General features: G+C 38.0%; 1 long non-coding RNA gene across 1 annotated transcript; it reads right to left on the reverse strand.

Annotated features, from left to right (window-relative positions):
- Nucleotides 1-1,671: 1,671 nt before the first annotated feature.
- On the reverse strand, nt 1,672-11,748 carry LOC112815934 (uncharacterized). Its single transcript, XR_012377426.1, has 3 exons — nt 11,592-11,748; nt 11,257-11,418; nt 1,672-2,403 (listed from the first exon to the last, which is right to left on the reverse strand). It is a non-coding gene; the product is annotated as an uncharacterized lncRNA (long non-coding RNA).
- Between the last annotated feature and the right edge of the window lie 1,826 nt (nt 11,749-13,574).

Raw genomic sequence — 13,574 nt, forward strand, 5'->3', positions numbered from 1 at the left:
GGCTCCACGCACCCGTGCCGGGGGAGGGCTAGCCTCGTGACACTAGATCTGGTGCGAGAGGTGCCTCTGCGCGAAGCCGTTTCTCTCGCCCTGTGATTCAGGGGAATCGTTTCCTAGGCCCTCACGCAGACCCACTGAAAGTGTTGCCACCCTCGGGAACCGTGATGCTGTCTACAGTACGGTCCCTCTCCACTGCTGTTAGCTAGTGTTCGGTCACTCTACAGCCTGGCTTCTCCGGGCTAGTGCTTAGGTACCCAGTTCTCCAGGCAGGCCCTCAGGGGAGAGCAGTGCTAAGCTCCTCACACAAGAGAGGGGTTGAGAGAGTAGCCTTCCTTACAGGCCTGTTTCTCGGTCAGAGTCGCGTTTAGGTTCCATCACTACTTCTATGCTAAAGGAGTATTTGTTGCATTGATGAATGCTGGCCATCAGACGCACAAAATCCATGGAATATAAGATTCTAATTTAAGTGCCACATTAAAATACTAGAGCAATTCTGAGGAGAAACTAAGAGTAATCAAGGAAAGCTTTTGTGCCTTCCTAAATGAGAGAACTTCCTGTGCTTAGAACTACTTGCGTGTAAGGCCTTGCTGGCATTAGGGCATCTGGAGTCTGAGAGTGGAAGCCAAAGCGGAAATGGCTGACAGAGTCTGGAGAATCAGGAGGAGCAGGTGAAATCTGGACTCTTAAATTTATAAACTATGTTTAAGAACTGACTGGAAAAACAGTTCATAATCTTGGTAGAAAAGAAAATGGTACATTATGTAATTTTATCTGGGCTAGGGACAAAGAGGATCTAACATTTACTTTAACAGAGCACTCGTGAAGTTGTTTTGAACAGTAGTGACTATTGCAAAGAATCTAAGGGATGAAATTTGGGGAAACTTGCCACAAGCTGCCAGTGAAAAGAGTGAAAAGACTCTACTCACACAAAATGGCCCCCATAAAACCAGGTCGGGGGTTTCTGTTTGGGGAGGGGCATGGTTACACGACAATGCTATCTATTTGGCTGTGTAGGAATTTTTGTCCTGAGCTGTGAATTTAGTTCAAAGCCAAAAACTGAAGGGCCGGGATAACCCCCTCTATTTCCCTCCATTCAGAGGAAGACCTGATAAAAACTTGAGGGGTTTTGTGTCTAGGATAAGAACTTCCACCCTTCACCATTTGAGTTTGCCTTTCAAGAGTCATTATGAAATGGGGCCATTTACATCAAAATCACAGTTCTGATTCTGGTTCTTCCTTTCAGCAAAATGAGGTAGCTTTACATTTAGAGGACTGTGGTAACACATGTAGCATTTGGTGTTTAGGTTTAGATTAATACAGTCTAATGCAATTTTGTAGTTCCAATAAAAGGGTTTTAACCCAGTAATATAATAGCCTACATAAGTAACAAACATCAGAAATATAACTAGCGATTTTTGAGTTTAAAAAGTTATTTTAGGGAGGGAGGGGGCTGAGGGAGAGGGACAGGGAATCCAGGCGGAATCCAGGCAGACTCCGAGTTCAGCCCGGAGCCCGACCTGGGACTTGATCCCATGACCTGAGCCACCTGAGCTGAAACCAAGAGTCGGATGTTCAACCACCTGCACAACTCCGGTGCCCCAGCAATTTCTTTTTTAAGCTATATTTTACAAATCATTTATTGCTTCAAAAAGAGAATGGACACCAAAATGCTTTGCATTTAAAAACTTAACTAATTTGAGTCACTTTTATTTATTATTTTCCAAGTTTTGGCACCCAAACTTGGCAAACATCATGGAGATCTGTACAAACATGCATATACATATATACACTCACATATTTAAGTTTAAAGCCTCAGTTCCTCAAACCTTGTACTCAGGCTCCTGTTAAAAAGAGGGAAAGGGGTGAGAAGAATCAGGGAAAACATGAAAAAATCCCAATTGACAACTTCCTTATTGTTACGAATTAAAGCTGGCATTTTAAAGTAAAATCCATCACCTTACTAAAACTTCCACTAAGCTACAGCCTCAGATATTAAATAAACAGCCCCATACACACTTCAATGTGGTTTAATGACAAGATGGCTGAGGATTTGTTTTGTTATTTCAGGTAAAAGTTAATATTTCAGTGATTAAAATTTCAGGTGTTAAAAACTAACTACAAGCAAGGTCATCATTATACTCTGAAGCTGAATTCTTCTACAGCCGCTTGTCTTTAAATTACTATGCAAATCCAAGACAGTAACATTCAGGCTTTTTATAATTAAAATACTAATGTTTGGTGACTAAAGAGTAAACATGATTAGTTTACTCTAGGTCGTTTGATTTTATTTTTCTCTGTAGGAGCTTTCCTCTTCTGTGATAATCCAGGCCCAGGTTCCTTATTATTCGGAAGAAATGAAATCGCTTCTGGCAGACAGTAATTTTCTACTTGAGGAGGGGATTCCTATAAAAGGGAAAAACATTGTTCATTTTTCCTTGACTGTGCTTTTTAACCAGAAAAAAACTTGAAATTTGTCTTTTAAGGTATGCTACTTAGCACTTATCACATTTAGGGAACAGAACCTGTGTGACAAAATCTCACCTTTTATCAGAAAAATAAATTTATAGCTCAGGTGGAATGGGGCCAGCTCAGATCTTGATAATGGTTTCATTTGTAAAAAGGTATGGTTAAGAAGTGACACCTTATACTTAGTGTCGATTTTTAAAAATATTTAAACATGTGAGGTAGGTGTTTTTTTATTTTACAGATAAGATAAAAAAAGGTTAAATAACATATAACTAGCAGGAGTTAAAGCCAAAATTCATACATTGCCTCTAAAACCCTTAAAATTCTCTTCCTCACAACCATATTCCAACCCAAAACGACCTTTCCCTCATTAAAAGTGTGATAAAAATTTTCTAGCAAGATGGCAGACTGGAAAACATGAAAATGAATCACCATAAAATACTGAGTAAGTGCCTTTTGATTCAACTCTTCCCTGGATGACAACTTCCGACCCAAATATATTAAAAGCAACTACCCCAAGACACTGGAGAGGAAATGAGATCAGGCAAATACCAAAGGGGTTGACACTGGGTAGGGAGTGAATTTCTCTTCATTTTTGTTTTTGTTGTAAGGAGAAGTCTGTATTATAAGGGCCAAGTCACAACAGAAAACATGTAGTAATGGCCTGAAACCACAGCCACTGGAAAATGAGGTGGGAAATCCCAGGAGGGAGCAGGGGAAGCCTCAAACTGGGGTATGAAATCTGCCCAAATCTTTGCCCTCTCACCATGGATGTGCAGAGGCGGCTCAAGTAAGGCTAAAGCTTTGATCCCGCACTCACTGCAAAAGGTGCCTGTTAAGCAAACAGAATGGCATTCCCTAAGGAACGTAACAGAATCTAGTTTTTACAACTTAGACGCATGCAAATTACTCCACATCTGAAGAACATGACCCATTCTCAAGAAAAAACAATCAGAATCCAAAAACCCAATAAAGATCTAAAACTTGTATGTATTGAAAATTACAAAATGTTCATGAAAGAAATCAAAGACGACTTAAATATGCTGTATTCATGGACTGAAAGACTGAACATAGTGAAGATGTCAATTCACTTAAATTGATCTGTAGGTTTAATGTGATTCCTATCAAAATCGTAGCAAGATGTTTTCATAGGCATATAAATAAGCTTATTTAAAAACTTAAAAGGTATAGACCCTAGAAAAGCTAAAAGGATCTTGAAAAAGAAGAGTAAAGAGGAATCGCTACCTAATATCAGATATAAGAAGAAAGATGCTATTGCAGAGGGAAAGACCTAGATCAATAGACGCCCAACATATGCCAAACTGAATTTTGACAAAGGTGTAAAAGCAACTAAGTGGAGGACGGTTCTTTTATGGTGGAGCAATTGGACATTCTGAGTGACCTAAACTTCACACCTTCTGTGAAAACCTCACACCTCATGACATTTATGAAGCACACCAAAGGCATTCACTCTTGACTAGCCATTATGGAACTGCAAATTAAAACCACAATGAGAGATTACTACATACCAACTGAAATGGCTAAAAAAAAGTGACAAATGCCAATAAGGATACAGAAAAACGATCACTTATAACAGTGGTAGGAATGTAAAATATGACCACTCTGGAAACACACTTAGGAATTTATCCCAATGCAATGAAATCTTATTTCCACATAAAATATGTGCAAAAAATGTTCATAGCAGCTTTAGTCATAATAGCCCCAAAGTAGAAACAACCCAGATGTCCTTCAATAGGCTAATAGTTAAGCTGTAGATCTCAACTGTTCAATAAAAAGTAATAAAATCACTGATACAAGCAACACCTGAATGATTCCGAAGGGAATCTTGCTAAAAAAAAAAAAGCCGGGGCGCCTGGGTGGCTCAGTCGTTAAGCGTCTGCCTCCGGCTCAGGTCATGATCCTGGAGTCCCGGGATCGAGTCCCACATCAGGCTCCCTGCTCAGCGGGAGGCCTGCTTCTCTCTCTCCCACTCCCCCTGCTTGTGTTCCTGCTCTCTCTCTGTCAAATAAATAGATGAAATCTTTAAAAAAAAAAAAAAGCCAATCCGAAAAGATTACACACTATATTGATTCCATTTAAGATTTAAAGATACTGACAACAGATTAGTGGTTGACAGGTGTAAGAGACTGCTGGGAGAAGAGAATGAAGGGAAGGAGGTGGGTGTAGTTAAAAAAAAAAAGGCAAAATGAATGATTGCTGTAGTGATAGATTGTTCTGTATCTTGACTGTGGTGGCAGACACATGAAGCAGAAGTGGGGAAATTGGGGGCGCCTGGGTGGCTCAGTTGGTTAGGCGACTGCCTTCGGCTCAGGTCATGATCCTAGAGTCCTGGGATCGAGTCCCACATCGGGCTTCCTGCTCAGCAGGGAGTCTGCTTCTCCCTCTGACCCTCTTCCCTCTCCTCTCTCTCAAATAAATAAAATCTTAAAAAAAAAAAAAAAGTGGGGAAATCGGAATAAGTTTGGATTGCATCAGGTCAATATCCTGGCTGTAATACTGTACTATATTGTTGCAAGATATCATCCCCTGGGGGAAACTATTATTTCTTACAATTGCATGTAAAGCTACCGATTACCTCAAAATAAAAGCAGTCTTGCTCATGACCCAGATGTTGGAAATAGTAGACAATGATACCAAAGCAGCTCTTATCCTTGAGATGAGTGAAATGAAAAAGTAGAAAAATAGAAACTATAAAAAAGAACTGATTCTAGATATAAAAAAATTTAATATCTAAATAAAAAAATCTCCTGTAAGAGCCTTAGAATGAAAATAACAGGAAAAAAATCAGTGAAGTAATAAATAGGAATTAGTCAGTCAGAAAACACAGAAAGTAAATATGGCCTGAAGGACCTGAGGGAGGGACCTGTGGGACAATATCAAAAGGTACGAGTGATTAAATTCCCATATAGACAGGAAAGAATGGAGAAGTAATTGTCAAAATTTCTCAAGTTTGGTGAAAGAGAGAAATTTACAGATTGAAGAAGCTCTGCAGAAAAAGCAGGATTAATATAAAGAAACTACACCTGGAAGTATCATAAATGGTGAAAATCAAAGATGAAACAGCCAGAATAAAAAATGAGACACTGCACTGCATACAGGAGAAGAAATCAAATTACCACTGACTTCTCAGAAATAATGGAGGCCAGCAGAAAGTGGAGTCTTTAGTAAAAAACACTATCAACCCTAAATCCTATGCCCTACAAAAAGATCCTTCAGGCATAATGGTAAAATAGACACTCTCAAATAAAAGAAAACTAGAATTGGTCCCATCAGACTTATACTACAAATCAAAGTTTTGGGCTGAAGGAAAACTGATACCAGATAGGATAAATATAAGACTGTATTTTTCCTTTTAATTTCCTCAAAATACATAGGACTGTTTAAGCAAGTTTTGCTTTATGGCAGAACACTGTTCTGTGGAGCTGTAAGAGACAATGGAAAATATACAAGTCTACAGAAAGTTTGCTGGCCCCTGCTTTACGTTGAAGGACCAGACACTAAATATTTCAGGCTGTGTGGGAGAGATGGTTTCTGTTGCAATTACTCAGCCTAGTGTTGCACTGCAAAAGCAGAAGAGAGAACATGTAAATGAGTGAATGGAGCTGTGTTCCAGTAAAACTTTGTAACACAGGCAGTGGAGAGGGTTTGGCCTGTGGGCTACAGTTTATTGGCCCCTGGTTTAAAGGATAGGGGAAGTAAAGGAACCTATATGAGTGTAAGATTTCTACATTCCATGTGAAGTGGCACAATATCATTTTAGCTAGACTATAAAAAGTTAAGTATATTATAATCCATAGAGCAAAACACACCCTGCCTCCAACAAAAAAAGGCAAGAAAGAAAGAACACAGGAACAAAGACAAATTGAAAACTGCAAAAAAAAAAAAAAACCCTAAATCCAATCATATCAATAATTACACGATGGACTAAACATTCTAAAGAATAAAAAAACCCAACGATACCCTTTTTAAAAGAAAGCCATTTCAAATATAAAGGAAAATTCCATTTACAATTGCATCAAGAATAAAATAGGGACAAATTTAATCAAGTAGATAAAAGACTTGTACACTGAAAACTAGACGACATTGGGGCGCCTCAGTGGCTCAGTCTTAAGCGTCTACCTTCGGCTCAGGTCCTGGGATTGAGCCTTGCATTGGGCTGCCTGCTCGGCGGGAAGCCTGCTTCTCCCTCTCCCACTCCCCCTGCTTGTGTTCCTGTTCTTGCTATTTCTCTCTCTGTCAAATAAATAAAATCTTAAAAAAAAGAAAACTAGGCAACACTGATGAAATAGAAGATGACACAAATAAATGGAAAGATATTCCATGCTCATGGACTGGAAAAATTAACACTATTAAAATGTCCACACTACCCAAAGCAATCCACAGATTCAATGCAATCCCTATCAAAATTTCAATGGCATTTTTTCTAGAAATAGAACAATCCTAAAGTTTGTATGGAATCACAAAGACTCCAAATAGCCAAAGCAATCTTTTTTTTTTTTTTTTGAGTTATTTATTTTTTGACAGAGAGACACAGTGAGAGAGGGAACACAAGCAGAGGGAGAGGGAAAGGGAGAAGCAGGCTTCCTGTGGAGCAGGGAGCCTGATGCAGGGCTCGATCCCAGGACCCTGGGATCATGACCTGAGCCGAAGGCAGACGCTTAATAACTGAGCCACTCAGGCACCCCTAGCCAAAGCAATCTTGAGAAAGGAGAACAAAGCTGGAGGCATCATGCTCCCTGATTTTAAACTGTATTACAAAACTATGGTAACCAAACAGTATGGTACTACCACATACACAGACACACAGATCAAGAGAACAGAACAGAAAACCCTGAAATAAACCCAGGCATACTCGATCAATTACAAAGGAGCCAAGAACATACAAAAGGAAAAGGACAGTTTCTTCAATAAATGGTGTTGGAAAAACTAGACAGCTACATGCAAAAGACTGAAACAGGACCACTATCTTATACCATACACAAAAATAAACTCAAAATGGATTAAAGATTTGGATGAAAGACATGAAACTATAAAACTAAAAGAAAATATACGTCATGAGCTCCCTGACATTGGTCTTGGTAAAAATTTTTTGGATTTCACACCAAAATGAAAAGAAACACAAGCAAAAATTAACATGTGGGGAGACATCAAATTAAAAAGCTCATGCATAGTAAAGGACACCATCAGCAAAAGGAAAGGCAACCTAAGAAAGGGAGAAAATATTTGCAAATCATCTATCTGATAGGGGTTAATATCCCAAACCATGTGATTAAAAAATGGGCAGAGATCTGAATAGACATTTTCCCAAAGACACAGATGGTCAACAGGTATACGAAAAGGTGCTCAACGTCACTAATCATCAAAGAAATGCAAATCAAAATCATAACAAGATATTACCTAACACGTTAGAATAGCTGTTATCAAAAAGACAAGTGTTGATGAGGATATGGAGAAACGAGAACTCTTGTGTACTTCTAGTGGGAATGTAAACTGATGCAGCCATTATTTTTTTTCCTCAAAAAATTAAAAATATAACTACCTTAAGAGTACACTTAGTTCGATGAGCACTGAGCAATTGTTGAATCATTATATTGCACACCTGAAACTAATAACACTATGTTAAATACAATCTTAAAAAAAAGGAACCTTATGATTCAACAGTTCCAACCTCTTTGTATTTATCCAAAAGAAATAAAAACATTAATTCAAAAAGATATCTGCTCTATGTTCACTGCAGCATTATTTACAATAGCTAAGATATGAAAACCTGAGTGTCCACTGACAGATGGATAAAGAAAATTCACACACACACACACACAATGGATTAATCAGCCATAAAAAAATATTTCAGCCAAGGAAACCCTGCCAACTGCAGCAACATGGATGGACCTTGATGGCATGATGCAAAGTGAAATAAGTCAGAAAAAGACAAATACTAGATGATTTCACTTACAAGTGGAACCTAATATAAAAAACGGGCGCCTGGGTGGCTCAGTCAGTTAAGCATCTGCCTTCGGCTCAGGTCATGATCCCAGGATCCTGGGACTGACTGCCGCATCGGGCTCCCTGCTCAGTAAGGAGCCTGCTTCTCCCTCTTGCACTCCCCCTGCTCGTGTGCTCTCTGTCAAATAAATAAATAAAATCTTAAAAAAATAAAAAAAAAAAACAAAAACCCCAAATGAGATAGATACAAAGAACTGACTGGGGGTTGCTAGATGCAGGGTGTGAGGGCTGGGGGAAATGGGTAAGGGTGAACAAGAGGTACAAACTTACAGTTATAAAATAAGCCCTGAGGATATAATATACAACATGGTGACTGTAGTTGTTAATATTGTATGGTATATTTGAAAGTTGGTAAGAGACTCAATCTTGGGAGTTCTTATCATAAGAAAGAAAATCTCATTATGTATGGTGATAATTTTGCATATATAGTCATGAATACATACAACTCTTATGCTGAACATCTGAAATTAATGTCATATGTCATTGTATCTCAAAAAAAAAAAGGTGGCCAGATTCCTCCTTCAGGCAGACTGGAAGATTCCTCTTTGGATAAACTGAAACAATTCAAGAAGTATATGCAAGTATGAACCAGACGACAGTCCCCAACAATTAGACCACAAAGACTATTGCATCCGGATCAAAACTGCCAAGACCCAACTGTGTGCTCAGTACTTCCAATCAGCTTAGACAAAGACCAAAACAAAGAGGAAAATGCAGTTTAGTGGATAGAGAATATACCGAAATAAGTTAAAAAAAAAAAATCAATAAATCCTCTGAGATCCAGTAGAAGGTATTACATCTATGAAGCAAAAAAGATATTAAAAAATTAAAATGTAAATTCAAAAAACTTTTAAAAAGGTCCTGATTATTAAAAACATGATAGCAAAATGAAGAGCTGATAAAAGGAGAAGACTGAACTGAGGGAACCTCTCAAAAAGTGAAGATTATAAAAATAGTGGTGAAATAAGAAGATCCAATATACAAGTAGCAGAAGTACTAGAGAGAACAGAAAGTGGAGGGAAAAAAAATCATCATTGAAATAATTCAAGATTTCCCAGAACTGAAAGACACAAGTTACCAAACCAGAAGAGGCCTACCATGTGCAGTATAATAAAAAGAGACCCTCATGATAGCCTATCATTTTGAAATTTCAGAAAACTAGGGACAAAAAGAGCTTCCTACTAGATTAGTTACATATAACAGATTATTAATCAAAATGGCTTTAACTACTCAACAGCAACACTAGAAGCAAGGAGATAAGCAATCAAAAGTCTAAGGAGAAAATAGGTTCCAACCTAGAATTTGATGCCCATCTAAACAATAAAAGAAATGCAATCACAGAAAAAAAGAATTTTCACACAAAGAAAATCTCAGTTTATCTCCCATGTGCTTTCTCAAGAAGTTACTATAAGAACACCTTCAACCAGATGAGAGCAGATCAGGATGACATGGGATATAGAAACAGGAGATGCAACAGAGAAGAGAAAGGATGATGAATGGAGATCCTGGGATGACACCAGTTTGTAGAAGTAGAGGGTGACCATCCAGATTGGAGCAGTATGGCTAAGGACATGTTGAAGGCTTTCATCACCAAGATCCCTGCAGCCACTGCACCCAGCTTTTCAWTTAATGCCCCCCCGCCCCCCCCCAGCATTTAACCTGAGGTCAGAACACCGGGGTGGGCCTATCTCAAGAGCCTTACTTGTGCTTGGCTTATCTTGACCATGAACTTGAACATGAAGTCACTACTCTCCCTTCCCTAGTCTACTGCTTTGCCCCCACAGAAGTATTCTGTTTTATCTACTTCTGAGAGCTAGGTAGGAAATAATGAGCTCAGATGTAGAAATACAGAGCAGCCCACTCCCCGCACTGCATTCCTCCAGAAATCTAGTGTCTGACACACCATACAACCCTGAGAAAAGCAGGGAACAAAAAAACCTGAGTTTTTAAAAAAAGTGATTTAGGTGTTTCTAGGAGTTAGTATTGGCTTACCAGTTCCAATCAGTACATCCCACTGCTTTATGACAAAGGTTTTATTGTTTATGTTTTAGCCATTCTTTCTCTATATCCTGAGCAACTCCCAAACACAAACAGTAAAAATTACACAGCAGGCTAAGTTTTGGCTTCCCCTTATTTCTATACCATTATGTTTGAAATCCTTTGGGGTAAGACATTTATTATCATGTATCCTACCTTGCTGATTCCTGATGGCATTTTAGGTGTTCTGGCATCAGAAAGATTTTTCTTTGCTCATTCAAATCAAAACTTAGGCTATTTGTGAACAGCAATATTCCAACATTATAAAGGGCACTTTTAAAACTTTTAGAGGTACTTAGATTTTTTTTAAATTTTTTTTTAAGATTTTATTTATTTGAGAGAGAGAATGAGATAGAGAGAGAGAGAGCATGAGACGGGGGAGGGTCAGAGGAAGAAGCAGACTCCCTGCTGCGCAGGGAGCCCGATGTGGGACTCGATCCCGGGACTCCAGGATCATGACCTGAGCCGAAGGCAGTCACTTAACCATCTGAGCCACCCAGGCGCCCAGAGGTACTTAGATTTTTATACCTGCTTCATTTAACTCCAAGCTAAATGTTTACATATGTACTCATTATTATAAAAAGTAGAATGAAACTGAATGAAATGAAAGCGAACTGGAGCCAAACATGCTATTAACAAACAAGCCAAGGGTTTTGCTGTGTGGTCACATCCCTATATATATAAGCCTATCTCTGGTGATGAGGAGATCAAGGACAAAATCTTACAAACCTGCATCAGATAATCAGCAATGTACTCTGTTTTTAAGCAGTACACATTTTGGGCGGCAGCTTCTGCTATATTAACCCCTGAGTCATCTGGTTTCAGTTTATTGAAGTCAGAAAAGAGATGTGTGGCTTCTTTAAATAAAGGTACAGAATGACCAGGTAGTACCTAAAGAAAAAATAAGAAATAAGAAGCTATCAGTTTCCCAGAGTAGTTCAACTGTATAATCTGTACTTAAGGATTGTCATCTCACAAAGTACCAAAAATTAAGAACTGATCATAGCAACCTTGTTTGAAAAATAATTTGTGTAAAAAATTCTGTAAATTGACTGAATACAAACCTTTGCTCCTCCTGACTGAAGAAGGCGTTTGAATCCTGCTTCTCGGGATTGGTCAACATATAAGATAACTTTCCACCCACTAAATGCCCCCTACAAATGAAAATATAATCAGTGTTGAAATTATTTGGGAAATAAATGCAAATAATACATTATTTTATCTGTAAATTTAGTTTTATGTCAACAAATAATCTTATAACCTTTACCAAGTGCCACAGTGGTAATTGTCTCTGGTCAGAATATTCTGAAAACACACAACCATGGTGTTTGGCACACAGTAGGTCATCAATAAATACTTGAAGAATGAAGGAAAATGTTTTAATGATTAACATGAAAACAAAGCAACTTGACTTTTGTTTAGCCTTTTCTTGTATTTTTTCTTATAATTAATCCAGGGTAGAACTTAATGCACAACTTCTCAAATTAGATGAAGCCCTCATTATATTTCTCTTGAAAATGTTTGTGAATTAGAAATATAAAACATTTCACTAGGGAATAACAACAAAAGCCAGTGGAATTACTCTAAAAGAAGGGAATTAAGGCTAACAAGGGCTTGGACACAGGAGAGAACTCAGAATACATCGCACAAGATTATTTAAAACTTGGGTTTCTAACCTTTATGTGAGCCATGGACCCCTTTGACAGTCCAGTGAAACCTATGGATCTGTTCTCTAAATAATTCTTTTAAAGAAACAGCTTTATTGAAATGTAATTTCTGTGCTATATTAATAATGTTTTAAAATACTGGTTTTAACATAAAGTGTAAAGGATTACAAAAAAAAACCCATTTTATTAAAAATAAAATATTTACAAATTTGTGACAGATGTGCTTCTATATTAATGAATTAAATAAATAGTGGTGGCTGGATAGATTATTATAATTTTGAAGTATAAAGACAGACGGTAGCTGCACTTGTGGTGAGCATAATGAATTGTTGTCAAATCTGTTACATACCTGAAACTAATGTAACACTGTGCATCAACTATATTTCAATGAAAAAAAATTGAACATAAGCAGTATCTCAAGATACTTGGAATTATAATGCAAAGCAAAGATATCTTATTTCTGTTGGGGTAAAATCACAAGTACTATTAATAGTGCTGTGATTTTTACCTAGACTTCTATAATAAAAGGAAATGTTTTCAATTGGAGGTTAGTAAAAATAAGGATGTATTCCCTGCCCCATCCAAAGTGTATAAACAGCCTTCCTGAATGTGATCTACAACTCCTTTGGGAGAGTCTGTGGATCCCATGTTAAGAACCCTTGAAGGTAGATGCTGAAGAGTCTTTAGAAGAAATACAGTATGGGTCACATTTTACACATATATTTAAATTATTTTTATGTCTTTTTACTTTTTAAAAAAAAATTTATGGGAGTGCCTGGGTGGCTCAGTCGTTAGGCATCTGCCTTCGGCTCAGGTCATGATCTCAGTGTCCTGGGATCGAGCCCCGCATTGGGCTCCCTGCTCAGCGGTGAGTCTGCTTCTCCCTCCCACTCCCCCTGCTTGTGTTCCCTCTCTGGCTGTGTCTCTCTCTGTCAAATAAACAAAATCTTAAAAAAATAATAATAATAAAAGATTTATGTATTTGAGAGACAGTATGTGCGCTAGTGTGCACATGCACAGTGGGGGGAGAGGCAGAGGAAGAGGGAGAGAATCTCCAGCAAACTCCAGGCTGAGCGAGGAGTCCGATGGCAGGGCTTGATCTCATCACCCTAAGATCATGACCTGAGTTAAAATCAAGAATTGGATGCCTAACTGCCTGAGCCACCCAGGCACCCCATTTACACATATATTTTTAATAGAGCCATCAACATTATATATATCTTCCTTGTAATCATAATTACAATTAGGAATTAACATTAAGCCCAATTTAGAATGCCCAAACTAAGTATATCAACAAAGCATAAAAGACAAGTAGAATTATTATTTTGTTAATAAGCATATTCTCTTAAAATTAAAATCTGTAATAGTCATGACACTGAA

This window comes from Callorhinus ursinus, unplaced genomic scaffold (genome assembly GCF_003265705.2).
Source record: "Callorhinus ursinus isolate GAN/ISIS: 27379988/994484 unplaced genomic scaffold, GSC_fseal_2.0 scaffold1067, whole genome shotgun sequence".
NCBI classification, from domain to species: Eukaryota; Metazoa; Chordata; class Mammalia; order Carnivora; family Otariidae; genus Callorhinus; species Callorhinus ursinus.